This window comes from Ochotona princeps, chromosome 18 (genome assembly GCF_030435755.1).
Source record: "Ochotona princeps isolate mOchPri1 chromosome 18, mOchPri1.hap1, whole genome shotgun sequence".
Classification (NCBI taxonomy): Eukaryota; Metazoa; Chordata; class Mammalia; order Lagomorpha; family Ochotonidae; genus Ochotona; species Ochotona princeps.
Window position 1 is genome coordinate 45,900,585 of NC_080849.1, and position 27,051 is coordinate 45,927,635.

Here is a 27,051-nt window from a genome sequence, read left to right on the forward strand (position 1 = left end):
AGTTACTTAGGTGTGTGACTTTGGATCAGCCAAAGTTCTTTAAGTGATTTGTTAAGTGGGTATGTTAATCATACCAGTCAGATGGGTATAAAAGTGGGTATAATCATCCCTGTCTCACGAACTAATGAGGATTTAGTGTGATAGCTGGCACGCATCAAGTTCTCAGACATTAGTTGTTCTTTTTTGTATTTCGGATTCTAACATCAATATATACAGGACACAGCTGCAGTCACAGAGGCTTATACATAGCAGAAAATCACAATAGTTTTAATGACCTAACAGAAATCTGATGATAAAATATGATACAATCAGGCTAAGGTTGGTATTTTAAAATTTGACACTGGCCTTGATTAAAAAGTAATAATGATTTGGGTCATTTAATACAGAGGCAAAGCATACAGTTACAAAAGTAGAAGAAAATGAGCATTTCCCCCCGGTATGGCTTACGTATCAAGTTGCACCTCTTATCCGTGACATAGCTGACATCCAGCCCTCGGCGGTTATTATTGCATTATCTCACACTCTTTCCTCCTTTCTGCTCTGCTTAATGGAATCAGAGGCCAGAGCAGCTGCTAATCCAGGGCTCTCCTGTCCCCTGGTGACGGCAAGACTCATTTTCCCTCTTCAGGATAAAGCACAGGAAACATGAGGCTGATATACATTTGTAGGTGATGCCCATCACAAATAGCAAAGCATTGTGGCTCTTTTTATAAGAGGAACTTGGCACCCAAATCCAAACAAGCATGGCACCACACAAATGGAAAAAACAGAAAAGGCTGCCCAACCGGACAGCTCTTGAAATACCACTTTCTGGGCACGGCAGCGTGGCCTAGCGGCTAAAGTCCTCACCTTGAAAACCCCGGGATCCCATATCGGCACCGGTTCTAATCCCGGCAGCTCCACTTCCCATCCAGCTCCCTGCCTGTGGCCTGGGAAAGCAGGAGAGGACGGCCCAAAGCTTTGGAGCCTTGGACCCGTGTGGGAGACCCGGAGGAGGTTCCTGGTTCCTGACTTCGGACTGGCGCGTACCGGCCCGTTGCGGCTCACTTGGGGAGTGAATCATCGGTAGGAAGATCTTCCTCTCTGTCTCTCCTCCTCTGTCTATATCTGGCTGTAATAAAATGAATAAATCTTTAAAAAAAAAAAGAAATACCACTTTCTGCTTATGTGTATACATAAGCATGCTAATCCACTTGCAAATCATTTATTTCTAGAGTAGTTTTCTTGTCTTTAAAAGAAGTCCACAAACCTGGCCCTGTTTGTATCAAACAACATTACTGTATGCACCCATTTTACTTTGCTCCAGAAATGTCAAAGTGATAGTGAAAGCTACAAAGAAACAATCCCTATTTTCCAATGAACCTCTGGGAGAAACATGTCAGCCTCAGAACTGTATTCTCCAAGAGCAGCACTGTTACCACTTTCTTGTATTACTTCGGTACTTGACAGTTGCTGAAAAAAAAAGAAAGAAAAGAAAAAAAAAAAGATGGAATATTTCTCACTCCATACGTCACTGAGAGGAGCAGGGTTTCCTTGGTCCTGGAATCCATTAGTGCACCCAGCGTGCAGCTGCACCCGCAGTAATTTGATACCCTAAATTACAATGTGTCTAATGTTTATTTCCTATGCTCTCCTTAAATCAACGTGTACTGACTGGCTAGATGTCTTAAAAACACAACTCTGAGCCATAAAACAAACCCATGTGTGCGCTCCCTCACAGAGCATTGGAGTCAGCACTAGTTCAGCGACGACCATCAATCTATTATTATTAACAAGCAGGGTGGGTTTTCACAAGTGTCTGAAACTATATATGCCGGACAGGACACTTTATTTTTATTCACCAGGCACACTGGCTTCCTGGTGGCCAAGGCAAACAGCTGTCCTGGACTCCAGGCCCCTTGCTAACACTTTCTGTAATTCCTAAAGGGCTCCCCAGCCTATAATTAGACTTTCCAGCTGCCACTGTGAACCCTGCTGGGTGGTGCCCAGACTGTCTTCCTATACAATGTTCCCTCCCAAATCCTTTACAAGATGCTACGACTGCCCTCACCCCGTTTGGTATTCAAACTGGATAGCAAACAGGAATTCTGCAACCATCTGCTATGAACTAGCATGTTCTACAAACCAGGTCTGCTTTGAAATGAACTCTAGGCCAGTCACATGGGAAGGAAACTTGAGACGAAGCAAAAAAAAAAAAAAAAAGAGAGAAGTGGGAAGTCAAATGAGAAACTCCCTAATTCGAAGTTGCAGAGAATGTCAATATCGAGCCAGTGACCACAGTGCCCTGGTTTGTGATGTAAGTCTCCTTCGCAGGCTCCGCCGCCACGGTGAACTGCAACGGCACAGCGAGAAGGAACTGACGTGCAACAGTCTCAGCCTGTCCCAAAACCCTGACGGTCAACAACGCCAGAAAACAACGTCCGCATGTCCCAATGCAGAAGAGGCAGAAACAAGCGCTCGAAATAGGCCCTCCAGACAAACGAAGCTTGATTTTTAAGGAAATGGAAACATTTCAAAACCCAAAGCACATGCACCCACTGCGCCCTTTCCTCCCAGTCTGAGGATTCCTAGGAAACCAATGCAAAGAGCAGATATTCTCCTCAATGGAGAAGCACTTCGCTGCAGTTGCAGAAAGCACCCTGGGCACACGGATGGTCCTCTGCTTCCAGAAACCATCATGTCCTGACAACACAAACTTCCCTAACATTGAAGCAGGATGCAACGCCCACCGCAAGCCAGGCATGCCGAGGGCCCATGACACACAGTACCTCAGAGTGCAAGGACCATTCCGGGAACTGCAGCACAGAGTCCCAAATCTACATCTCAATCCTGCATTTCTTGTGCAGCTGAACCTGGACATCATTAGGAACCCATGAGCTACTGAGTTCTTAAAAGAACATGATAAGGGCCCGGGGTGGTAGCTCAGCGGCTTAAAGTTCTTGCTTTGCATGCGCCGGGAACCCATATGGACACCAGTTCTAACCAGTGGCACCGCTTCCTATCCAGCTCCCTGCTTGTGGCCTGGGAAAGTAGTTGAGGACGGCCCAAGGCTTTGGGATCCTGCACCAGTGTGAGAGACCTGGAAGAGGCTCCAGGCTCCTGGCTTCGGATCGGCGCAGCTCCAGCCGTTACGGCTGCTAGGGGAGTGAATCAACAGACGGAAGATCTTTCTCTTTGTCTCTCCTCCTCTCTGTATATTTGACTTGGCAATAAAAATAAATAAATCTTTTAAAAAAAGAACATGATAACAAATAAGATCAAGGCCTCGTTTATTTGATGGGTTTCTTAAGTGCTAAATTGGACAAGCACAAGAGGACACGCTGTTATTCTTATTAAGTAGTAGTATGACTATCCAAGAGGCAGAGAAAGAGTAGGACAGAGTGCCCATCTGCTGGTTCACTCCCCAGATAACCATAACAGCAACAAAAGCCAGGTCTCTCACATGGGTGGCAGAGACCCAATTACTGTGCCCTCTCTGCTGCCACCCCACCTCTGCTGGCGGCAGGACTCAGATGCAGGTACACCTGGCAGGTGGCTGTCTCAACTGCTAGACCAATGCTCACCCCAAGAGAGCACTTTTTAAAAATCAGACACGGATGAGAGAACCAGGGATCTCATTTGAGGATACTCACTGTTTATCCAATACAGGAAGGAACACGTGAAAATGCTTGCTCTCTTGACATTAAACTCACCAATGAGAGCACCTCTCGGGTGGCTAAGGAGCAAGTTGTACCCCTGCTGGCCCCTGACATCACCAGTTGTTTCCCAGTCTTATTCCTCCCGGCACCAGGAAAAGTCTAAAGCCATCTTTGATGGAAAGTGCTCCCTAAATTTCTCATGTCCCTTTTTTTTTTCAGCACTTCTGTAAAACAGTTTTATTCCAGAATCTGTACAGCACCAACAAGAACTTTAAAATTCTAATAGAAAAAAAAATCCCACTTGATAATGTCAACAGAAATCGTAAGGTATCTAGAAGAAAAGCTGGAACCCAAAATGCCCAATATCGAGCTTTCAGTAAATCCTTTCCCATGGCAACAGCCAGACTATTGTCCTAGACATCAGTTGGTACAAATTCAGAGAATACAAACTCATTTTAGGATTAGCCTCAGCAAAACAATTAATGAGACAAACTGAGGGTTCTTAAACCGGCAGTCAAAACATGCATATTTTACCCCAGATAACTAGCAATTGATAATTACATACAAAATATGCTGATTGGAATAGTTAAGACCAGAATATGGGAAGCCTTCAATTTGCCAGTTAATCATATTCCAAAATATTGTTTGTTAAACAACTTGATATCAAGAGACCAGAACTCCAATTTACACAGCAATATCCCCCTAACATGTAGGGAATACATTCCAGTACCCTTTGGATGCCTAAAACCACGGCTAGTACCTGGCCGTCTCACTGAATGCCGCTTCCATCTAAACCAGGCACTGCTCAGTGTGGCAGGCACCACCACAGTTTGAAAACGCAACAGCAAAACTTACCTAGGCTGACTCTTCCTTCTTTACGCTTTCACAATACAAGACTGGCTCTCACCACAGGCCTTAGCAACTTCATCATATGATTTGTTTTTTCATACTGTAAGTTGGAAACATTCACCTTCTCACTTGAAAGAAGGATTTTATAGCTTCTTTTTGATACATCAGAATGCTAGAAGTCACTACTGTCACACTTCAACATTACGAGTAAATAAAGGTTATCTGCCCAACCAACAGCTGGTCTGATAGCCAACTGGTTACCAAATGATAACAGGCAGGTGGTTCATGCCCCATAGATACACTGGGCAGAAGGCTGATTCACATCCTGAGCCAGTCAGAACAGGGATGGCACTAGCTTTTGTCACCCTACTCAGAACAAGACACAACTTCCAACCTGTGAATTTCTTATTTCTGGAATGTTCCATTTAATATTTTCAGACTGAAGTTAACTGTAAGCCTCAGAGAGCAGAATCACAGATAGGGAGGAAAGACGATACAAGTCCTGTAAAAGATGGAGTTTTTGTCTCTCAACAGCCATTTCACGAGCTGCTCTTCAAAGCCAGCTACAGAGTCTTAAGCCAGAGCACATGTGAACACAACTGTTGGTGACTCTCAGAGGCGTGTGAATGCGCTCCTCCGACCTCGCCGTGGTCAGCTCCGGGCAGGAGAGCTGGCTCCGCTCCAACCGCACCGCAACACCGCTCTGTCCCAGCCTCACATGAGCTACCAGGAAATGCAGTCCTGAGCCTGAGAGACTGTCAGACAGGAAAACTCTCAGAAAGAAAGACTGCAGTCAGCCCAAGGAAACAGAGGAGGAATGAGGAAGAAGCAGGCAAGGCTTGCTCTCAAATGTACTCAAGTGAGCTCTAGCAAACTTCCAGAGGAAACTGTGTCAGCATCTTGGGTATCTTCCAGAAAGCACTCTAGTCCCATTCAAGCATAGATATGTATACGACTCCACCTCTTTGGGAACACACGGAAGCCCCTTACACAGTGCTTAGCAACGCTCCTCAGGCAGCATGTGGCCAGTCATCACTCCTTCCCCCAAGCCCCCTGCTTGCCCCCTGCTCCACTGCCCTCCACACCACTTGTCAGGCCCCTCCGGAGGGTACACTGGCTTCTGCTTTCTGTTCCGTTTCTCACAAGCTCTGCGATGGGGAGGGATGTTGATCAGTTTGCTCCTGTTTGGCCCTCAGTTCCGAGAAGAATGGCAGGCACTAAATAACAGGCTGAGAAGCCCTCATCTCCAAATCCAAACTCAAATACATGCTGAGCCTTAATGTGATGCCACAAATGGAAAACCCTTCAACTGAGACACATGATGGGTCACAGTCCGAACACAGGCATGCTAAAAATACTGTACACAATTACCTTCTGGGGGCCAGTACTGTGGCCTAGTGAGTTCAACCACTGCCCGCAATGCACACATCCCATATGGGCACACATCAAGTCCCAACAGTTCGCTTCCAATCTAGCTCTCTGCGCATGTGCCTGGGAAAAGCAGAAGATGCCCTGCCTTTGCCCCATCCGTTGGGCCTCCAGCCACCCACATGGGAGACCTTGTCCCTGTATGTGACACAGCACTGGTCGAGACTGGAATGTGACCATTCCGGCATCAGTCATCTCCACACACACTTCCAGTCACCCTGTTCTCAGTGCTGAGACCCAGTGCTGCGACCAACAGCCTGCCGTCTCAACATGTATTTGCAGAAAAATGGAACATAAAAATCCAAACATTTGGGCTTTCTCTTTTGATGCACATTGGTCGGACTTACCAGGAATCAATAAGCAGGAGTTGACTTACAATGTGTCTGAATCCACCTGTTTGGTAACTGAGTCAGTGTTCTGTTTGCTCAGCAAAGATGTGGACTCAGATTGTGCCAAGTGACATCCTGCGGTGAATCATTACGATGGAATTACAGGGTTGATGAGACACAAAGATTGCAGAGAAAATGACTCACGCTAAGCTTTGAGTAGAGGAAAACAATGCTTGAAACAACGCAACAGATTTTGTTGTGGGTGACGGCACATACCTTGTTTCCAGTGAACAATGCCAGGGTGGCTGGTCGGGGTGAGTGACCATGTGCATGGGTGCAGAGGCAGACAGACACATGAATGCACTCAGGAAGTTCTCAAATGCTCAGATCTTCCAGAAAAGAACGGTAAGTCCAGGAAGGCCCAACCATCCCTTCTCAAGATTGTTCCTATCCTTTAGCTGTGTCCCTCCTGACACGTCTACATCATTTCCTACTTCTCTCCCCAACACCCTCCAAGAAGACCATAGGGGATCGCCTATAGGAATACAGGAAGTGCAAAGTCTGTCCTTGAAGCAGGACTTGATTCTTCTGGAACAGCGAAGCTGCTGCAAAAGCAGGGGCTGCAGCTGTGCGCTGCAGCTCCCACACTGAGTCTCCTCATGGGCTCTGCAGAGCAAATGCAGGCACTGCCTCTGCCGCTGCTTACCACTGCCAGGACCAACACAGCTGACTTCGACCTTGAGGCAATCCCCGGTCCAGCTGACACCCAGACATCTCTCTGTCCTTGGCTTTTGCCCCCTCTCCCTCTGCTGCAAGTAGACTGAGCTGAGTAACTGCCAATACTTCTTTTCTCCAACAGTTTGTCATCCCATAGAGGCATCTCGTCCAATTTTCAAGGCAACTACTAAGACGAGGACTGTGTGATCGCCATAGTGCTCTACAAACGTTGGTTATTATAACCAGACCCTACAAGGCCTGAATGTTAAAGCAGGGCATGATGCTCAGTTTGTATCTGACCCACCCTTTGAAGTGAGCCAAGGATCCTGTCCACAGTACCCTGGCTGCGTCCTCCCCTCTCCCTGCCAATACATGGCACTGAGAGTAAACTTCAACTTTCACAGAGATGACTCCCCCAAAGCAATATGCTTCAAACCAACGAGAAATCAATCAGGGTCAAACAAACTAGGTCAGTAGATTCATGCCTGACTTGTAGAAGTTATACATGTTTCCGAGTCATGGATTATTAATCTAGAAGAGAAAATAAGACTGCCTGCCTTCATTTCAGAAAAGAAGAGATTAGGGCCAGGGCTTAGTAAAAAGCCCTGAAAGTTAAAGAGTTCTGGTTATAAAATATCAAAGTATACTATCTTCCCTATGATTTTGCTCAACTGGCATTCATCATGGAGTAGGCAGCAACACTTTAAATCTGCTTCTCGCCAACTACTGCACACAGGTGATTACAGCATTGGAATAACACAATTAGAAAATTCTACATTAACAAAATTTGATCTTTTTCCTTCCCAGTAACAGCACTCGTGTTGCCCTCGCCAAGCTCCCAGGATGAGAAGGTTAAAACTGGAGTCTCTGAGGGAGGCAGGTGTACCAGTCCCACCTCCATTCCTGACTCCAGCCGCTGCTCTGGCAGACAGCGGAGGATGGTTCAAGTGACTTGGTCCCAGTCACCAACATGGAATACCTGAATTAATTCCTCAGCCTTGGTGACTGTGGCCACTTATGGCGTGAACCAACAGACAGAAGAAGAACTCCCTGTCTGTTCCTCTCTGTCTTCCAATTAAAAGAAACATAATTTGTTTTTAAAAGCTAGAGCTTTTTTCAAGATGCAGAGACATCAGAAGCATACTAGAAAGTGCAACAACTACACACAGAAAAAAATTCAATGTTGAATAATGCCAACTCTTTCTTTGTTTTTAATTTTTATTTTTGAAATGTATCGTACAAGTCTGTATAGTCTGAGATTCCCCTTCCCCTATTTTCCACCCCGGATTGATTTTTCCCATGTCACAACTCTTCATAAGGAGTTACAGTTCCATCAGTCTGCTATGTAAGTGTGCCCCAACACTGCTGGTACAGACAACATGAGACAACCCATCATTCCCATTGTCTAGACATATCCAACACCTTCACTGGGAGTCCATCTTCTGTTTGGAAGCAGAGATGCATGTTGCTTTGTGTCTTCACTTCTGAATATGGTAGTCTCCATTACTCCACGATTATACGTTCAGTGCAACTCTTGATAGCAGGAAATCACCAGAGGAGAGACAAGGGGGTAGGGGTTGAGCTTTAAGTCTACCCTGCAAGACCATCGGCCTTGGCAGGGTGCTGGCTACCTCGAACTTCACCTTAACTTCTAAGTGGAGACAATGAATAAGATAGCTCCCTAAGGACCAAGAAAACACTGAGAAATGCACACTTTGCCTCGTGAGTAAATATTTATCAAAACGTGACCTCAGTAATAGGAGGCGCACACCAAACAAAACAAACAAATGTAGAAAGAGATATGCTCCAAGCAAAATACTGCAGATAGCAAATATCAGCACGAGTTTTAATTTAATTCTTTGTCCCTGCTCAAAACCATAAATAAAATGATTCCAGAATGCATTAACGCACAGAGAACCATCTGTAAGTAGCATTCATATTTCCACTTTACTTTTCAAACATAAGTATTTCCAATACCTGGCCTCATGTAGAAACCACAAGGTAACAATTTGCTTTTTAAGCACTTTATAACAATTGTTGGCCAATGTTGAATACACCCCATTAAGACACTCTCCTGAGTGCACACAAAAAGGCATCCTATCTAGAATTTTATTTCTGTATTTCTTGGATGAACGGTGCATGTCTAGTGGTGATTATAGCTTATAACTGACTAACATGTAGTTCCCCCAGTGAATCTCTAGCAGTATCTAGATTAGCATCAAATACCAGGTACTTGTCAAGAGCCAAGTGTTATATATACCATCATTTTAGTAAATAGCACCACGGTGAGCACGGTTAGCGAAGGAGTATGACTATCACAAGAGAATCTGTCTTAAATTGAGAACAAGCATAACATCTGCAATTCAAATATGGCTTGAAAATCAGATGGTCCCAACTTCAAATTCCAAATCTACCCTTGCTCTTACTGCACTGCTGGACAAGTCACTTTGCTCTGTAGGTTCTGATTCATTACTAATTGGTATCGTCCTACCACTTAACATCCCTGCATCAGGAAGGTGCTTTAGAGGTATTGCTGGGAATCTAGCACCTCACCCAAGAAGCCAACTAGAGGAAGAACAGCCAGCAACAGCCAGTTTCTATTTAGTGCTTCTGAGGATGGAAATGTTGCTAGCCTTGCTGTTGAAACCTTCTTTAACCTCACCTTTTTTTCAGCATCAAGAAAAAGGCCACCAGGAACCAAAGGAGTTCTACCAAGCAAACCCAATTTGCAGCAAGCCAAAAAAGCAACTAGTTATGTCATCAGAAATGCTTTTAAAGGAGCTTCTAAACATTCAATTTAGTGATCCAGGACTGAGACAGACTCCTAGCTGGATCCACTGAAGAGTGACACTTTGAACAAAGCGATCTGTTACCAGGGAAGCGTAGTACAGTCAGATCCAGAGGCCATGCACTGAATTTGTTGGCCCAGCCTATTCACACACAACAGCACTGAAGCCATACATAAACACTCATCACGGTCTGAACCTCCTACACCTGCAGTGAACAGAGCATATGCAAGATAGCACCTTCCCCACTCCATCAACTTCTCTATCAATCAGACACATTCAACTGATCGTATTGATCCATGAGTCTCACCCAGGAACAGGTCACTGCTGGCTACAAGAAGATGGAGAATAGAATAAAAGTGCAATAATAAAGAGAAGCCATTCTGTTTCATCAACACGTACTAAGTACCTGCAGCTCAATTCCAGACCTCTGCCCTCCTGATTACAGACACGGTATTATACTTAAATAAAACAATCAAAATGAGATGGCATTAAAAGAAACTTCCCATTGGGCAAGAAATTCTTCCAAACTAAGTGATAAATGATCTTATGCAAGAAAACACAACTATCTCTCCTGAAACTTAATAATTTCCTACAGTAGGACAAAAGAAAAAAAATCCTTATTTATTTTTGTCCTCTAATTAAAAATACTCCTAATCAAACTCTCACCCATCAGAGGGTATACCTAAGAAGCCGTTGGACTTGACTGGACAATAAGATGCTGGACTCTATGTTTGGTATACGCTTGCAATGGGGGAATCTCAACTGAACTTGAGCTGTGGTTATGCAACTAGGTGGAGGAATCCACCATGGTGGGAGGGTTTGGGGAGGGGTGGGGAGAACCCAAGTATCTATGTAATTGTGTCACATAATACAATGTAATTACTGAAGTTAAATAACAAATATATTAAAAAAAAAAATAAAAAAAAAATAATGCTCAGACTAAAACACACACACAAAAAAAAAAAAAAAAAAAAAAAACTCTCACCCATCTATTTGGTCTAAACTGAAGAGCTAAAAATTAAAAAAAAAAAAAAACAAAAAACAAAAACTAGACTGATTGTCCCATGCCATTAACTACAGAGTGAAAATGAGAAGTATACAAATTGTTTTCAAAATTATAAGACAACGGAATATTCATTGATAAGAAAAAAGTACCTGTTTACCTTCAACTGTGTTGAACAAAATGGGTAGACCAGATGGTCGCTGGAAGAATGATTCCTAACATGGAAAGTGGAAGTGTTTATTCTCAGCGAGTGGGAAGTGACTCTACTCTAGGAACATAAAGAATCCCCACAGCAGTCACCTTGGGAAGCCTGGCTGAACTCACTCTTCCCTGCAGTATGGTGTAGTCTGGCACACACGGATTCTCCTTCCAAGAAAGCCCCCCAGGCAGGCAGCTCAGGCAGGCTCATCCCACCAGGCGGTCTTCCTTTTTAAGGTCATAATGACAATGTAGAATCCTAACCTTTTTTTTTTAACAAATATTTAAAAGTACTGCTTTATATAAATATTCACTGAACACCTATTAGGTGCCCAGTAACATTTTAAAATCTGAATCTAGGACCTACCTAGCACGGTGGCCAGGTAGCTGGATCCTTGCCTTGCAGGCATCAGGATCCCATATGAGCGCCAGTTTGTGTTCTGGTTGCTCCACTACCCTTCCTGGGAAAGCAGCAGATGACGAGCCAAAGCCTTGAGACCCTAAACCCTCAAAGGAGACACAGAAGAGGCTCCTGGCTCTCAGCTTTGGATCAACCCAGCTCCAGTCTTTGAGGCCACTTGGGGGAATGAACCAGCGGATGGAAGACCTTTTTCTCGGTCTCTCCTTCTCTCTGTAAATCTGACTATCCAATAAAAATAAGTCTTAAGAAAAAAGTCTGAAGTCTGAAAGGAGTGGACATTATATAAAACCTGTCCGCACAAAGCTGAGAATCTGTTTGGAGAAGACACAACAAATACATGAATGGAACAGGAAGAAGAGCAAGCAGGGTAAGGGGAGAGCTTATGCAGGACAGGCAAAAGACTGAAGAGGTTAAGCAAGCTGTATAAGCCCAGCAGGTGGGAGAGTGCCAGGACGAGGGGTGAACAAGCCCACCACTTCCCAGGGAAGTGCATGTCCCAGGCCTAGGGCAATATGCCCAGGCCCTTGGTTAGCTAACACGCCCAGTCTTCACTAATACACCATGGAGTACTCCAGACACCACCATCATTCAGAAGTCTCAGTCACACTATGAAAAAAATTCTACAGGGGCTGCCTTTGTAGAATAAACGGCTAAGCTGCCACCTGCAGTGCTGGCATCCCACAGGGCTACCAGCTCTACTTGTGATCTAGCTCCCTGCTAATGCTCCAAGAGAAGCAGCGGCAGCTGGCCCAAGCCCCTGGGCCCCTGCACCCACTTGGGAGGCTCAGAGGAAGCTCTTGGCTCTTGGTTTCATCCTGATCCAACCTAGCCTCCAAGGCTCCTGTCATCTTCAGGGATCCCATCTGGCTGTGCAGCCACTCACTTCTTCTAACCCCCTCGACCGCCCCTGCTTCCTCTTTCCTCCTGGCCTCTGCAGCCCCATGCCATGCCACATCCCTTGGCCACCCTTGAAGTCTCAGGTGAACTTCCCTCTCCCTCCTCCACAACCACACCCCGGGTCTGGCAGGTGTGCTTCCAGGTGAAGTGCGATGGTGAAAGTGAACTTACTCATCTCCTTACCAGGGTGCCAGGCAGCCCATGGTAGTGGGCAGGATAATTCATTTTGCAAGGTGCCTGTACAGGGCTGGCACATCCCATGAGCTCAGGGCAGTCTCCCTGGTTAGGAGAATGAACAAAGACACAGACTGTGGGGGCACAGCAGAAGATAAAGATGTACCTGCCCCTCAAAGTCTACTCCCTAACAGTGTCAGCAGTTAACCCCTCTGCCCCTGTTACCATCTGAAAATTGCTTCCTCATCACTTACACAAGAATTCTGCAGAGGGAAGAAAGAGGTTGTTTTGCAGTGCTGTTGGTGAACAGATGTTTCTGGAAAGTTCCCTCTTTTCTTTCAATGGGGCCACAAATATGCTCAAGCCATTGAATACGTCTGTCATGCGTGCCCATGAGGTATTTCACTGCAGGACACAATGACAACTATAATTCTAAGGGGGCTTCAGGCAGTTCCTGGAAAATATTATTCAAAAAATGTGTGCACCAAAATAAAGTTCTCTTTTCATCCCATTTTCCCCCTCAGCCACGCTCCAGAGTGGAGCTCTGACGGCCCTGCCCATCACCTCTACCCCAGCATTGCGCAGGGTGACAACAAGCCGGCTGTGGCATGTGTGGACTAAACAAATAAGTGGAGAGAAAAGCAAGCAAAGGAACAGACGTGACAAAGGTCCCAAGTGTCCCGCCTTGGCACACGCCGCCAGCCTTGTCTGTGTGCATGTGTGTCTCGGCTCACAGCGGAGTGTTGGAACAATCACAGTTGCCCTACAAGCAGGCTGCATGGCCGAGTCATCACTTCAAAACCTCAGAGCTGGGAAGAAAAGAGTGGCGACAGAGCCTGTGGACGAAGCAGAGTCCAGGGAGGAGCTGACTATGTATAAAGTAAACACTTTGAACTAGGGTCACTTGGAGAAGTAATTTGCAAGCTGGTCTAAATAGAGATTAAGACCCAAATTCATCTTGAGGGATGAGAGTTAGTTCACAGGTAGCAGAATGAAAGGAAATATTCATTCATTCATTTGAAAGACAAAGAGACAGGCAAGAGAGTTCCCATCTACTGGTTCCCTCGTCAAATGCCTGTACCAGCCAGGGCTCAGGTCACGCAGCCAGGGACTCAATCCAAAGTCTCCCACCGAGGGTCAGGGACACAGCCTGCTGCCATGACCTGCAGCTTCTGTGGCTGTGCATTAGCAGGACGCTGTAATCCTGAGTGGGGAACTGGGGCCCCAACCCAGGTACCCCATCTTGGGGTGGTGGGTGTCCCAACTGGTGTCTTAACCACTAGCCCAAACATCTGTAATGAGATAAATTTATTCTGGTGAAAGAAAAAACAGAAATTATGCATATGCTTAAAATTTATTGTGAAAAAGAACTATGCATAGACTTAGGAAAAAATTGGCATAAAAATTTAACTTTAAATCCCGTTTTCCACAAACCTTTGGAAGCATATTCCTAAAACATCCAGATAAGGAGCTGACGTAGGCAATCTTTGATAACTACACTATTATGACCAACATAATAACATCTAACAACGATTACCAGCACGATCCTCAGCAAAGGACATTACCGGGTCGAAACCCACCTCTTCAATAAAAGCACACAAAAACAACACATGTGGGGGCTGCCATTGTGACCCAGTAGCTCAGGCTACAAACTGCAATGCAGGCATCCCATATGGGCACCAGTTCAAGACGGGTAGCTTTGCCTCCAAGCCAACTCTTGCTCATGTAAATGCAGCAAAAGACTCTCCAGTGCTTAAGTCTCTACACTCAGGTGAGAGACTCAGCTCCCAGCTTCAGCCTGGCTCAGCCCTAGTCTTTGATTCTACTGGGACAGTGAAATAACAGATTCAGATTTCTCGCTGTCCCCCCACCCCACCTCAGTGTTGGTATGTGTATGTCTGTTTCTCCCTTTCTATGTAACACTGCCTTTCAAATAAATAAACCTTCAGAAAAAAAAGGGGAGAAATAACAGGCATGGAAACAAAGCCAATCAATGTTTCAGAGACTATTTCACTGAAAACCTATTTCCCAATACACACATACACACACACAGTTCATACACACACATGTATATACACCTGCCAAATTCTACATTATCTCAATGTGAATGCGTTCTCAGAGATAACCGTAGCTTGGTGACCCCTGGAGAAAGTTCAATGAGCACAGAAAGAGCCAAAGTCTGGAGATTGTTAAATAATCCATCTGGTTAATCAAAAACAAAATTAAAATATACAAAACTCATCTGAATTCCTAATGATCACTTTATAAAGACTGATTTATTTATTTGAAAGGCAAGAGTGACTGAGAGGTAGAGAGACAGAGAGAAAGAAAGACACCTTCTATCCGCTGGTTCACTCCCCAATGCCCATGACAGCTGGGGCTGCGCAAGGTCAGTCAGGAGCAAGCAACTCCACCTGGGTCACCTGTGTGGGGGGCAGTGTCTCGGTACTGGGGTCACCAGCTGCTGCCTTCCCAGGTAGTAGGAATCCAGTAAGAAGCTGGATCCCAAAGAGATCCCTAAACCCACACTCAGATATGGCATTCAGGCACTCCAAGAGGGGTTCATCCTGTTTGGCCATTGGGCCCGCCCCTTTCCACTCTCTTTTCTGGATCTTATGGCCCTTTGAAAAAGCTAAAGATCCTTGAAGGCAGATTAGCAACTCCAAGGCCCCCAACCGCTTCAAAGACTGAACTTCTTTTGAGTTTATCTTTGGATTCTCAGAAGTTAATGCAATTTACAGTGACTTCTGCTTTGTAAGTGGCTTATGCAAATGTGTGATCTTCTTGGATTTGAGTATGACACCATCACCCATCACATTGCATACTGACCCTTTACCACTCACAGGAATGGCACTAAATGTGGGAATATTCGCGAAGAAAACAAAGGTTTTCGCCATTTCAAGTTTCACATAAGAAAGCAAAGAGCTTGAGAATACCTGCAAGACATACATAACCTACTTCCATAACCTTTTAAAAATCTCATCACCACCAAACAGCCATAGTGACACTCAGGCATTCTGAGCCAACGTCAAGGCTTTCTGCTTCCAGCTAGACAGTCTTTCGAACTTCAGTACTATTTACTTACAGTAACATCAGAACTATTTATTTATGGCGTATTATCTTTCCAGATTAAATGTTTATCTGACCACAGCCCTTAAGCTGAGGATTCCTTGAGATGAGTGTTCTTAAGACAGCGCATCTCTAATGTGGCCCAGGGACCATCTGCCTTAGGCTGCACTGAAGTAGCTGCCACACAAAAGAATGCTGGACCCAGCTACAGCCCTAAAACACAAGGAGCTACTGATGGTTCCTGGTGACTATCTTCCTTCTGTCAGTCCAGCTCGTTCCGCCACACATGAAGATTTGAAAACCATCGAGCCTCACTCTTTGTAAGTCTAGACTACTGTAACTTGGAGTTTCATCCTTGACAGAATTCCACATTCTCCTTGAGAGTTATCCCTGGATTCTTCCAATGCCTAACATCACCACTGAAATGGGAAAACATTTACTAGGTGTGTACTCACACACCCCCTGGATGTCTTCAACCAGAGATCTCACATTTCACAGCTGAGAGGCGAGCTGCCCAGCTAACTAGCTCACGGCAAGCAGATTGTTTCAAGCCCCAATTCGTCATCTTTTGTTCTAGGATGGAGCCCTTTCCTGTGAATCAGTACTATCCACATTTCAAGAGCTTAGGGGAAAAGCATTCCAAACGTCTCCAGCCAGACACATCAGTCAACTCTATTTTCCCAGTTCTATTATTAGCCAACAAATATTCCTCCTAAAAGTCATCACCATACAGCACAAAATAATGAAACAAAAAAAAGGAAGAAGGAAAGAAAATAAATGAGTGAATGAATGAATGAATGTCAGGACCAACCTGAGACCACAATCTCACTCCACAAAGGCAAGATTAACTGGGACACCACTCCAGTTAGTTCCAATGTCAGCAACCTAACACTGTCTTCCTCAACTGGCAGAAGGTAGGAAAAACAAGACTGGGTTCCAGGCAAACCCAAGATTTATCAGAACCATGTGTTTGTGGATAACATAACAATTGTGACTAACAGAACATCACCCACAGCCCCGGTGAATTTGCATGCACTCTAAGAACTGAGGTTGACACTTGTTACCCACTCGATGCAAGAACAAAGGAAAGTCCAGCTGTGGTGGCCGACACCCTCAGAGCTTGCCAGGAGGCACAGTGGTAAGGATGGAGAACACATGGGAACCAGCTGAGACTATGCTGGGTATAGTGAGGCCCTCTACAAAGGAAAACTGGGGTTTCAAAACGCAGAAAAATGTGGACGGCATGCTGGCTTTCCGTAAGAGCACCAGTTTGAATCCCAGTTGCTCCATTTTCGATCCAGCTCCTTATTAATGCTACTGGGAAAGCAGCAGAGAATGGATAAAGTCATTGGGCCACTGCACACATGTGGAAGACCTGGAAGAAGTTCCTTGTGCCTGTCTTTACCTGACTCAGCCCTGGTTGTTATAGCTATTTGAGGGATAAACCAGCAGAAAGAAGATCTCTTCCCACCCACCCCCACCCCACCCGACTCCCACTGCTCCAGTCTCTCCCTCTTTCACTGTAACTCTACTTTTCAAATAAAAATTTAAAAGGCAGAAATCTATGAGTAAAGCCTAATTGATTTACTTTATTAAAGCTGAACATTCACGCACAACATTAAGACGCACATAAGCGTCACTCTGTAGACATCTTAGTTTTGCTTAATGCCCTGTTTCATCACAAGTTCGCAATGTCTATGCTAGAGAAGAATGATGAAAAGCGTAGGCAGCCAGCAGCAGAGGGAGGCAGGGCTGGTCGACAACGCTTCAAACCATGATCATCAGTAAGGTAATGATCCTTTCAAAGGACTGTACAGGGCCAAAAGAAAATATTTATTTATCATTAAGAGTAATGATATGGATAGGAATCTGTGCACATGGAAAAGCTTCCCCAGATATAATACTACACACAACTAAGAAAATGGCTCCACAGTGACATTTAGGATAGCAGTCTGTCCATGTGAAATATTGGACACGTATCTATGAATCTATATGGATGTGAATGAATGTGAGTGCAGACTGCAGGGTACTGTGTTCCACATTTGCATGTATGCTATCATTTAACCCTCACATCCCTGAGCTGTACCTACTATGGTCACCTCATCTATGCCATGATGTAATCCTCACATCCATGAACTGTGGATGCCTTATGGGCACATTGCAGACTCTGGGATGCTGAGAGATTTGACCCACATCCCAGAGGCAGGAAGGCTGGGAAGCCAGTGCAGGTCTCAACAGTGGGAAGGGTCACAAGAAGAGATCATATATTCACAGAAGGAGCTTTGGAAGGGCGTTTGTCAAAGATATTCAGCAGTACTACCTGCCGGTGGTGAGACTGAAGCTAAGCCCCTCCACAGTGCCTTGAAGAGAGGCACAAGATATTACCAGGGCTGCCTCAGTGTGCAGCAGGAAAGCTACTCTTGTGACCCAGGCGTCCCATAAATGCCACATCCGAGTGCATGTTCAAGTCCCTGTTGCTCCACTTCCAAACCAGCTTCCTGCTTAGGTGTCTGGGAAGGCCATGGATGATGGCCCAACTACTGTGTCTCTGCCACCCACGTGAGAGACCTGGATAAGAGTCCCTGGCTAAGGGCTTCAGCCCAGATCAGACTGGACTGCTGCCACCTTTTAGAGGGTGAGTCAGAAGATGGCAGATCTCCCTCTCTCCTCCCACCACCTTTTAAATAAATGAATAACTAAAAAACAAAAACATGATGTCAGCCCTTATAGCCTCATCCAGTCCTTCTGTTTCCCTTAGCTGAAAGCTTCTTTGCAAATCAACCTTGCGGTCAAACAACCTCGAAACTGAGGGAGTGATGCACCTGTCACCCCAAGACTCCTGAGGATCACCAACTCTCCTAGAAATAACATCTTGATGGTCAACCTGGTCTTCTCGGTTTTCTAAGGGATTCCAATCCCTTAGCAAGAAGTAACTGCCACTTGACTGGAGCCCACTTTGCTGGCATCTAAATCTCCCAGAGAACACCACTACTCCCAACCAAGCGAAGCAGAGCCACAAGCACTGTGTGTGGCACACACAGCTCTCAGAACGGGCCGTTATCCCGACCCTGGAGAAAGGAGCTGCCCAGCACTGTGCTCCCCACCATGCAATAAGCCCCCACTTTTTCCATCACTCTGATGTCAACGACAGCAATACTGTGTGCTGGACAAGCAGGGCTTCGGGGACTGCTGCAACAGGATATCTATCTGCTCTTCCTCACTGTTGGAAAATGTTTCAGTGAGCATGAGTCAGTTTTACTATCAAAGGTAACAGAGATAATTTAATTGGGAGTACAAAAGGAAAATCTTCCCATCCCCTCTATACCTCACACAATTCAGAAATGACAGTTCATCTCTGGCTCAATATGCCCACAAGAAATATGCAGTGTATTGCCAAAAGATCAGTCATCGAGTGAAAAACATGGTACATCCAATTTCCGAAAAAAAATTTTTTTTTTTTGAATCAGTCCATTAACAAAAGACCATCTGTCTCTAGATTCCCATCTTTTCAGTGCATTCATCCTTCTTACCAGGGATAAACATTTTCCCTCCCTATTCAACCACTTTCAATGATCTCCTTTTCCTAGCAAAGTCCAAAATATCCCTTCATCTCAAAGCCCCCAAACCTCTCACTGCCAGGGCCTACAGGCTATCAGACTCATTTTACACTGTTCCTCAGCCTAAAGGCTGCACTCCAGATAAGTCCAGCCCTTCTGACCTCTGGAATATCTTCTCAACGACAAATTCAATCAAAATCCAACCATCTTCCAGAGATCGGAATGGAAAAGTCAAACAGTAAAGGCCACTGGTTTTTTTTTTAAGATTTATTTATTTTTTATTGCAAAGTCAGACATACAGAGAGGAGGAGAAACAGAGAGGAAGATCTTCCATCCAATCATTCACTCCCCAAGTGACCGCAACGGCCCGAGCTGCGCCCTTTCGAAGCCAGGAGCTTCTTCTGGGCTGTCCTCAACTGCTTTTCCAGGCCACAAACAGGGAGCTGGATGGGAAGCAGGGCCGCTGGGATTAGAACCGGTGCCCATACGAGATCCCGGCGCATGCAAGGCAAAGGCCTTAGCTGTAGGTTGCCATGCCAAGCCCAAGGCCACTGATTTTTATCATAAATGGATGCACACAAGAAACCTGAATGCCAATACATAGAATGAACCATGTAAAAAAGCAGTAAAAACTATAAAGCATTTAGAAAAATAATTGGCAGAGTCACATGACAAACTTCATCTCATAAAATTCATAACGTAATAGATTGAAAAGAGATAGCTTTATGTTCTATTGCACTCAATTAAGACATAACTCATGCATTTTGTTTTTGAAGAGTGAAAATTTTAAGCAGGAAACCATTCAGTACCCAACTCCTCCAAGTTGCCTGACCACACAGAACTACGGTTTTCTCTGCTTTTCTACACAACGCCATTGTTCTTTGTCACCAGGAGCAGCGGAGTGCATCATTTCTTACAGGCGCTCCACCGTCTCCAGCATCTCCTCCTGCCAGCTGACATGCAATTACCAACTTCTGATGAACACTCAGTTACATGAGTTAAGCTGCCAATTTTTTTTCCTCTGCCACATGGCTGACAGCCGTGACAAAAACATATCCCAATTTCAAAGACATTATATGTGGAAAAACCTTCGTGGTACAAATGATGAAAATCGGGGCTGATTAGAATACACAGTCATGTCCCATTGGAGGGTATACACGGCAGACAGAAAACAACCAACCACAGGAGACAGATCCACAGCAGAAAAACTTTTCTCTGGCGTTCCAGCAGCAGGATCAACAGCATCTCCCAGCAACAGTCCATTTCAGCTCTTGCTCCCCTCCATCTGACCCCTCTCCTGCTCCTCAGTATTCCATCTACACTAATGTCCTTCAAGTCACCAATTAGACATGGCAGGAAAGGAAGCAGCTCCCTGCAGTGTTTCCCCCAAAGGACTCTTCTGTCAGCAGGGGACCTGCAGTATTTGCACCTGTGATGTGGCAAAGATCTCTAGAACTTACCCAATATGTGTTACATTAATTATGAAGATCACACCATTAAACATAATGACCATACAGATGAATCTGGTAATTCTCATTTTTTTAAATAAAGTAGCTTTTTAACACATATCGAGTATGTTTGCAGTGAAGTGTAAGTCACGTTTTTAACTCAGTTCCACAAATAATGACTTAATGCCAGAAGTATTCAGATTCCTACTTGACTTAGGTATAAAATCCCAAGAAAAGTCAGTACATTCAACACACATTCAGTGTAATTAGAGAGAGAGCGGGAGAAACCAGGACGTAGAGTAAATAGCACATCTGTTTTCTACCTCTAACACAGAACTCTGTGCATCAATCCCCACGTCTCCCCTCCTCCCAACTGGCAAAGAAGAGCTATAAGAACAACGCATCCAACCATAGCATCTAAAAATTAAGTTGTCAGCTTTTTCTTGGTACTGCCAATTACAAAGGAATTAGGGGCTTGGTGCTAATAGAAGCTTACAATTCTAAAGTGTGCAATTTCACCAGTCATCTTCAAGTCTAAAAATACACTTGTGACGGCATTTCAACCAAGTAAGGCATCCACACTTCTGGGACCTCTTCTCAACGGAACCTATTTGCGCCACTCTTCCCATGTTCTTCCCTTAGCTTTGGAACTCAGCTCTGAACCAGCCACACGGGTCAGAGGTGCTCAGAGTTCCACACACACAGCACACTCACCACGAAAGACAGCAGTCGTCCTAGAATGGATGTACGGGACACACAGGGCCCCTGCAGCCTCTCTGTGGCTCTGCATTTTAAATGCTCACAGCACATGAATCCAGAAACAAAACACAAAACGCACTTTGGAATTTCCCAGTTCATCTGCCCTTTATAATCAATTCAACACTAATATGACCGAGCTGTGCCTCTGATTATCTCTGCCCTAGAATTTTAAATTAGGATTAAAATGCTAAACTCCAAAATGTTTCGCAAAAAAAAAAAAAAAAAAAACCCAAAAATCGTAATGGAAATCAATTACCCTGAATTCATTGTAAATATTCACGATTTTGCGCTTGTGAAATCACTAGCTGTTTCCATCTTTGTCCAATTGCCAACTACAATCACACCCTTAAAAATAAATGAGAAAGAACATTGCTTTTCCAGAAAATAAACCGTATCTTTATAGCCAGCGTACACTTTAAAAAGCAACACTTACACTCTAAGAATTTACAAGAATGCTATCTCATTACACAGAACAGCAAGAAATAGAACTCAAGGCATAAATAAACCGATTATGCCTGTTCTGGAGATAATTTTTACGTGTCTTTCAAAGCATGACAGTGTTCTCCTCTGTAAAAGACTAGCCCACGATTTCTGACAAAACCCTGGCTTCCTTGATCTCCCCCCTCTGCAGTCTGACACATCAATCTTGCCATTCTCCAAAACATTACCTTGTGTTGTAGTTCAACTGGAGAGAGCGGAGTATCGGTCACTCAGGAGGCAAAGTTCAGGCCTGCCGGCGAGATGCTTCCGAGGTGTGCTGCTGCCTGCCCCACCCTTGTTTCTCTGAGCCATAGTGATGTCACAACGCCAGGCAGGCCAGTGACTTCACTGCTCCAGGCCTGGCTTCGGAGCACAGAATTCTTTGCAGGCAGCGCACATCAAATGACAACAGAGGCCTCCAGGAGCCCAGAGTGCCTGATGAATTCCCGACAAATTAGCAGCTAACCAGTCTTTTGAAAGAAATGGGTGCAGCAATTGCACCATGAAGGGTCTCTCTAAATGAAGTGGCACTGAAGATAAATCTGATTCATTCTTCTCAATGGCCAGTCTATATTCCATAATAAAGCTGACATTCAAAGAGAAAAACCGCGAAGGGGCACTTGGAAGAGATGAGACAAATGAAGGATGGCGGGGAGAGAAGACTTGTTAAACTCTCCCCTCCTGACACTCAAATTCTCACAGAAAGGCAACGTTTATTGTTCAGTCTACTCTCGGAATTCTGTTTTATTGGCAGGACAAGAATTCTAGCCTGTGGATTCCAAGGTATTTTTTTTTTTGAGTACTAGCTTAAAGGATGAATGTACATGATATAATAGGGGGGGAAGAATATCAGAATTTGCCCCGTCTCTGCCACTGCCTCAACATGAAGTAACAGCAGAGTGATCTCACAGCTCTCCGGACAGTGGTGGCCACTGCTCTTCTACCAGGGAAGCTCAACTAATTTTTACCATATCTGATCAACTAATTTTTTTTAAAAAGCAACTTATAGGAAAAACTGCATCTCATCAAATTAAAAAAAAAAAACAAGCAAACTTTGATCTCACAACTCCGTGCTGGCTGAAGTCCAAGCACTGGGTACAAGAACTGACAAAAACCACTTTTAGCCTACACTGCATGTGCGCAAGGCGACACAAAAACCATTTATAAAAAAAGTTAACTGCACATAGTTCACTGCGACCTAACCTTTGACCTTTGGCTCCTCCATCCTTCACAGAGAAGGGATTTAGTATTTTTATTGATAAATTACTTGTCTTTGTGAAGTGACCTGTGTTCTAAGCCATCATAACGCACACAGAACAGTACTGGGCGTTCACCTTGATCTTCCATCTACACCTTGGGAATAAATCAGATTCTCCAGTTTAGAACTTATTCCTCTGGGAATTACTGGGATCTGACCAGTTCTGAAAGTCTGAGATCAGGCCCAACACGCGATGCTTTCCTCATTCTCCCCCAGGGTCAGGACCCACTGAAGCCACCCATGGGCTGCTCCCCGTCCTTAACAGGGCTTTACTAACTCATTTGTTGCAACTGGCCGTTTGAGAATCCCAGAAAAACGAGGAGGCTTAGCGCTTTTATTTCTCTGAGGCTTTATAAAGAACAATGTAAAATTCACAAGCAATGTTCCCAGCAAACGCTGTGATGTCTCCTGTTTGGGAAGTCAGTGCACCCCTGGCACCTGGGGGAGCCCAAAGAGGGCCAAACCAGAAGATAGAGTATCTGGAAAAGCAATTCCGCAAGGTTTCGGTTCAAAGCGCTGAAACACCAACTTGGACACGTCATGGAAGTGCTGCATGAGCAGGACAGCTCGGCCCTCAGGATTTCCCAGCCCAGCCGCCACACGTAATTGATACCACATGTTTTCTTTATCATGTTATTTGTTCAGCAACAATCTCTTCCCAACTTTAACCCTGAGCTGCAACTGGAGAAGAAAAACCTAGAAAACTTCATATCCGTTAAACAGAGGAAAGCGAAGGACGCCCCCACCGCAAAAGACCACCGTTACAATTTACTAGGTAACCACACCCACCGCATTGCAGAAGCCGTGAACTTGGCACACGAGGGAGGGAAGGGGAAGGGGAGGCAGAGTGCGGCCAGAGGGTGGGGGGAACCCGAGAAAGAAAACCCCTGCGGCAGCAAACAGGAGGCAGGAGACAGGAAACCCTCGGCCGGAACTGGCTGAGACCCCCAACTTCTGCAGCCCGGAGCCCCGGCCGCCCCACCCCCACCGCCGCAGCGCCGCCCTCGCAGACACCTCCCCAGGCGGCTCCCAGTCCCACGGGCGCCAGGTGAGCAGCTCCGGTGGGGCCCCGGGCCAGAGCAGCCACCTCGGGTGCCTTGGGTGCCCCAGGCCTGTGTGCGCTCGCACTCCGCGCAGGGGAGCCCGTGGGGAGGTGGCGGGGGGAAGGGGGTACAGGGAGCCCCGCAGGTGCCTAGGCCCGGAACAGCCGCGTTCTCCGCCTCTTCTCCAGCCAGGGGACGCTGCCCTAGTTCGGGAAGGAGGCAAGTTACATAAAAGCGGCCGAGCCCCTGTGCTTTGTGCCAAACGCACCTTACCAGCTCCGCGTCGCGCCCGCTTGTGCTTGCACCCGGGACGAGTCTGACTGAAGCTGCGGCGCGCCAGGCGCACAGGGTGCTGGGCTCCTCCTGCTGGGCCGTTCCCCCCAACCCCGGGCAGCGCCGCAGTGTCGCCCCCCGTCCTCCGCACCTCCCCGCGGGGAGTGGCCGCCCCGCGCCGCCCGCCCGCCCCCGCCCCTAGCCAGGGGGATAACTTAAACATGGCGTCCCGAATGAGGGATTTACGCAAATAGGCAGATCAGGGACGCAGGGACCAAGTCGCCCCTCTCGGGCAGGGCTCTGAAGGAGGGCCCCAGGCCGGAGGCCGAGGCGCAGGCTCTGCGCGCCGACCCAGCGGATGCTGCAGCGCGGCGGGAGGAGCGTGGAGGTCCCCCAGCGCAGAGCGCGGCGCACCGGCTGGACCCGGTCCGGCTTGGAGACGGGGGGTCCTCGCGGGCAGGTGGGGACCCTGGCTGGGCCGCGCGCAGCGCTCATCTGCGATTCGGGGCGGCCGCGTCACTCTGGAGCCACGCGTCAGCTGCATAACCCCGCGCGCCTGGTCCCCGGCCTCGGGCTCATACTCCGCACCTCGGATAGCAAAGACCCCTTGAGGATTCCTCCACCGCCCACCCCAGCCCCTGGCCCCCGGAACTCCGGGAAGCAGAAAAGTTACCTGGGGTCTGCGGGGAGGCCCGGTGCGCCACGGCGTGCTGGGACGCGGCTGCCGCTGGCGTCCTGGTCGGCGGTGCGCAGGAGACTCGGGTGTGGGGAGGAAGCCGCAGCCGAGGGCTGCTCGCGGCAGCTCCCCCGCCCCCCTTAGCAGGAGACTCGGAGGCTCCGCGGAACTGCGGCGGGGCCCACGCCCAGACACCGTGCGAAGCAAGCCAACCCCGCCGCGACTTCCCTCCCAGGCGCGGGGGAGGGGGCCGCCGCAGTACTTAAGGACAGTTAGCTTGGAACAGCCGCCTCCTTGCTGGCGCTGGGTCAGTCCCTGGGGACAACGCCTCGAGACAGTTGCCAAGAGCGTTAACCTCTGGATTTCCACTTAGGTGAAAGCGGGGGGGCCTTTCTCTCTCACTGCCCCCTCCCAGACTGACCAGCTGAGAAAAAGAAGAGAGGGGTGTGCCTGACCTTCAGGTGAGTGATTTATTGGCTCAGGGACTGCAGTCTCTCTCTCTCTTTTTTTAAAGAAAAATATAATGTATCAAATGGGCAGCATCTTACACAGGTTGATGCTCCAGAAAGACTAAGTTAATATAGACGACTTGAATTAACAGTGGCTCCAAAGAGGTTTCCAGCTAGTCCCTCTCCCCACTGTTAAGCTTTGCACTGAAATGAAGAGGAAGGGAGGCGGGCGCCTCAAACTCCTCACCTTATCATCCTAACCAAGTAGCCAGGCAGTCTTTATGCAGAACTTTTAAGACCTTCTCCAAGGGACTCAGAAGATGGGTTCACAAAAATCCTGAATTTAACCATCAGATGCCAAGGAAGAGATGTGGCAGAGATGAGCAGCCCTGATAAGTAATGAGGCCTGGGGAGACCAACCTACCAGAAGGCCAGGCTTGGGTTCTGGGGTGGGGCATGCAGCATAGGAAAGGAAGAGGGGTGTAGGATACAGCGCTGAAGTTCCCTGGCTGGGGTGCCAGGATTTTGTCAGCTTTTACAGGTGAAAAGGTTGAACTTCTACCACCCCTACGTTGCTGTTGAGTTTACAGACCTCTATTCTGTAGAATAGCTACAGCTTTGGGGAATTCTGAGTGAGGAAGTGTGGCTCAAGTCAAACCTGGGGAAAATAATGACACAGCAAAGACTAGAATAATAGATGGGCACAATCCAGGCTGTTCACAGTGCCAGAGGTAATGAGGACCTGGTTATCTTTCAAGTGACAGACAGAGGTTCCTGTTGATAATGGTTGGTACGTTACCTATGCTGATTTCTTATCAAGAGTACCAGAAAATTAAAGTTCGTGGAAGTATAGAATTAAAAAGAAATTATGCCCCCAAATTTTATATCCATGATTGATATAGGGTGGAGGATGAAAACTGTGTGTAGGTTTCAGTTCTGTGGCACAGAGGCATTTGGCCTGGTGGTGGACAAGCTGGTATGGATGCCCGTTGTGCCCATGAGTGCCTAGGTTCCATTTCCAGCACCAGCTGCTGGCTCCAGCTTCCTGCTAACACAGACCCTAGGAGGCAGTGCTGCTGGGCTCCCACAGCCCTCGTCCCAGATCTGGATCAAGCTGCCATCTAAGCCCAGGCTTTTGCGGGCATTTAGGGAGTGAGCTAGCATATGGGAGCTCTGTCTCTCAGTTAAACATTTTCTGCATCAAAATAAGCTTATCTTTCTGAGGTACTCTAATATACATGTCACATACGCACATGTCCAGCTGTGTGAGCTGCATATACGATGATCTGTGAATGAAGAGAGGATGCGTTTTCCTTTTTGTGTGTGTGTGCATACTAAAGCACTCGCCTTTGAGGTGGACTTGAACAAATACTACTGTTTACAGTAAATCTTAGACTGGCATTATCACTTTAGACACAGATGGTTTCATACTTTCATTCATTTTACTGCCGCTTTTTTTGCATTTTTTTTTTTTTTTTTGCTGAAAGCAAACTGTTTTCTCCACAACTCATGAATCTTAATCTTACGGCAATGAAAAACAGCAATAACATATGAATGCCTATTTTTGGGAAACAAAAACTGTTAGAATAGCAAGTG

The 27,051-nt window shown here is 46.4% G+C and overlaps 1 protein-coding gene across 8 annotated transcripts in view; it reads right to left on the minus strand.

Annotated features, from left to right (window-relative positions):
- The window catches only part of EPB41L3 (erythrocyte membrane protein band 4.1 like 3), a 143,691-nt gene extending 118,564 nt beyond the window's left edge, over positions 1 to 25,127 (minus strand). For 7 of the 8 annotated variants that reach the window (XM_058677166.1, XM_058677163.1, XM_058677165.1 and 4 more), the window contains exon 1: positions 21,945 to 22,105. The gene's annotated coding sequence lies outside the window, so the exon portion shown is untranslated. Of the gene's footprint in view, positions 1 to 21,944; positions 22,106 to 25,003 lie in introns of those variants that run through there. The other variant, XM_058677159.1, reaches the window with a different exon arrangement.
- Positions 25,128 to 27,051: the final 1,924 nt, after the last annotated feature.